Below are 3,259 nucleotides of genomic sequence, written 5' to 3'. Positions count from 1 at the left end.
CACACACACACACACACACACACACACACACACAGACGGTGAGATGCACGAACAGGAAAGTTACTTTCCCCCCACGTGACACACACAGTTCCGCAGCATCAAGTGCGTTCACCTCCTGGTGACCCGGCTCCACCATCATCCCCAGAATGTGTTCATCGTCCCCGACGGAGCCTCTCTGACGTGTGAACAGTCATTCCGGCCTTTCTCCCCCGGCCCCGGCACCACCGTCCTACCTTCGGGCTCAGTGAAGTCAGCTCCTCTTCCCTTTCCACCTCTGTGTGTCTGTAGGTCTGAAGTGAGTGTCTTGTCGCCAGCAGGTAGTTGTACATGTCATTATGTTCTTCTTCTTAGCCCACTCTGCCAGGCCATGTCTTTACATTGGCGGGCAGGGGGAGGGGGTGCTCAGTCTGCGGATGCTGCCATCTGCACAGCCACAGCCTGGGCGATGAAGCAGGAGACATTCATTTCCTCTCGGCTCTGGAGGCTGGATGTCCAGGAGCAAGGTGAGGCAGGACTGGTTCTCCCGAGGCCCTCTCCTTGGCTGACAGATCCCCGTCTTGCCCCGCGGCCTCGCCTGGACTCCCGCCTGCGCGTGTCTGCGTCCTCATCTCCTCTCCTTAGCAGGACACCAGGCGTGTTGGAGTTGGGCCCCTTCTAATGACCCCGTTCCAATGGAACCACTTCTTCAAAGACCCTCTCTCCGAAATTCTGTAGTTCTGTAGGACTGAGAGTTAAGGTCCCAACATGTTTGTAATATTTTAGTGTGTGTGTGTGTGTGTGTGTGAGAGAGAGAGAGAGAGAGAGAGAGAGAGAGAGAGAGAGAGAGAGAGAGAGAGAGAGAGATTGATTTTGCTTCCCCACTTATTTTTGCATTCATTGGTTGCTTCTTGTATGTCTTCTGACCAGAGATCGAACCTGCAACCTTGGCGTTTTGGGAAAACGCTCTAAAACCCGCACCACCCACCAGCACTAAAACACAGGAGTTCTGAAGGGACACAATTAGAGTAGGTTTCATTTACATTCAAAGAAATTACAGCTCCGAAAGCACTTACGTTGACCATTTTATTCGTTTTCTGTATGTCTTGTGGCTTTCTGTTCCTCGTTTCCACCATTACTATCTCCCTTTGTGTTCAGTTTATTACAATCGTCTCTTTCCCATTTCCTTCTGTGTGTATTCTGTAGGTTTTCTTTGTGGTTGCCATGGAGACTACACTTACAGAAAACTGCTTTTTTACAGCTTTCCCAACTATTTTATACTATTGTTGCCACAAATTACATCTCTAGCATGTACCTATTAACATAGGTTTATAATTATTTTTATGCATTTGTCTTTACATTTTGCAGGAAATACAAATGTGGGATTGCAAATCACGTTGACAGAATAGTGGGTCTTTAAAAATATTTTCCCCTGCATTTACTTTTACCGGAGAACGCTATATTTCCACGTGGCTTTGAGTTGGTATCCAGTGTCATTTAGCGTTTCGGGCCGTGTATGGGCTTTAAATCAAATTCCCAGGCCTTTTCCAGACTCTGTGAGCCTGTTCACCCCGGGCATGATCGTGCCGCTCGGTTCATGTCGGTAAGGGTGGGTAATGAGCCTGCCCGTGGAAGAGTTCCGGTTTTGAGTTGTATCTCTGAGGTTATGACTAGAGTTTAATGCATTTATTAATCTATGTCACATGTCTCCTGAGACTTGAAAATGTAGGATTCAACCAAATTAGAGCTGAGATGGTATTAACACAGTCCCTTCTCCTCTGGGCGTTTCTCGGAGGCACTGGGACCCTGCTCAGCTCAAGGCCGGCTGAGCCCCGACTCTCTCCGACCCTGAAGCTTCTGTTTTCAGGGACATTTGCGCTCCTAATGCTGCTGAAGCAGGAGTCGGGGTGATGGAGCTCGTTGTTTATGGCACACGCTTGGCCCCCTGAAAGCCTGTCTCTGTTTCAGAACCTCAGACAGACTTTTTAAAACCTTCACTGAACGTATTGGGGTGACATCGGTTAACAGGATGCATAGGTTCCAGGTGGGACCCTATGACAGGCCATCCGTGTGCTGTGCTGTGTGTTCGCTGCCCACGTCAAGGCTCTTCCGTCACCACGTGCCCCCCTTCCCCTCTCCCGCCCTGAGAAACGCTCTTAACCGATCTCTGGGGAAGGAAACAGACGCTGGGAAGCGGAGGGACAGGGCATTCGCTTCTGCAGGGGGTGCAGTGCACCAGCAGCATGGCGGGCAGCACAGAGGGTGGCCGTCCTCCGCCCCTGCCACCCAGGAGCCGCTGCCCTGCGCAGCCCCCGAGTGACTTGGGGTGTGGTTTCGCACTCTGGGGGCCACCTGACCCGAGGAGGGGGTGCAGCAGGGCGGGGGCTGTCCCCGTGCCTGCCGGGAGAGGTGCAGAGCCATATCCTTGTCCCCACAGGAACGCTGCTGTTCACTCCTGCGCCTGTCACGGCTGCGGGGGCGGGGGAGCCACGCCTGTGTCCTCACCGGGAGGGGCCCGGGTGGATCTGAGACACAATGAGGGTATGAAAGGGCAGTGGGGTTAACATCTGAACCACGGCTTTGGTAGAAAAGACGTCCTCATTCTCATGCTACCTCCCCGCCCTCCCTCTGGGAGCCCCCCCCCCTGTTGTGTGTGTCTGTGTTGTATTTGTTCTTCCCTCCCATTGCACCCTCCTCCCTTTTCTGCTCTCTCTCCCGCCCTCCGGGAGCCGCCAGGCCTGGGAACCTTTCTGTGCCGTGGACCTGTGTGGGGCTCGGGAAATGGCACGAGGAGCGCGGCTCTGGGTGAACAGCCAGGCCTGTGCCCCTCAGTGAAGCCGTCTTCACTTCACGCAGGGAACCCTTTCGCTGGGGAATGTAGGCGACACGGAGCGAATGATGGCGGGAAAGCAGGGTGGATGCAGCATTCTGCACTGGGGCATAAACAATTACAACTCGAATCTCATTAGGGCAGCAGTTCTCAACCTGTGGGTCGCGACCCCTTTGGGGGTCGAACAACCCTTTCACAGGGGTCGCCTAAGACCATCGGAAAACACATATATAATTACATATTGTTTTTGTGATTAATCACTATGCTTTAATTATGTTCAATTTGTAACAATGAAAATACATCCTGCATATCAGATATTTACATTACGATTCATAACAGTAGCAAAATTACAGTTATGAAGTAGCAACGAAAATAATTTTATGGTTGGGGGTCACCACAACATGAGGAACTGTATTAAAGGGTCGCAGCATTAAGAAGGTTGAGAACCACTGC

The 3,259-nt window shown here is 51.9% G+C and overlaps 1 protein-coding gene across 1 annotated transcript in view; it reads left to right on the top strand.

Annotated features, from left to right (window-relative positions):
* Positions 1-3,259, top strand: part of CSMD1 (CUB and Sushi multiple domains 1) — a gene marked incomplete at its 5' end in the record, with an annotated part of 650,642 nt that overhangs the window by 373,744 nt on the left and 273,639 nt on the right. The gene's annotated exons all lie outside the window — the stretch shown is intronic.

Source organism: Myotis brandtii, unplaced genomic scaffold (assembly GCF_000412655.1).
Source record: "Myotis brandtii unplaced genomic scaffold, ASM41265v1 scaffold646, whole genome shotgun sequence".
NCBI lineage: Eukaryota > Metazoa > Chordata > Mammalia > Chiroptera > Vespertilionidae > Myotis > Myotis brandtii.
Note: the sequence above shows the minus strand (reverse complement) of the source record. Positions and strands in the feature narration are given on the sequence as shown.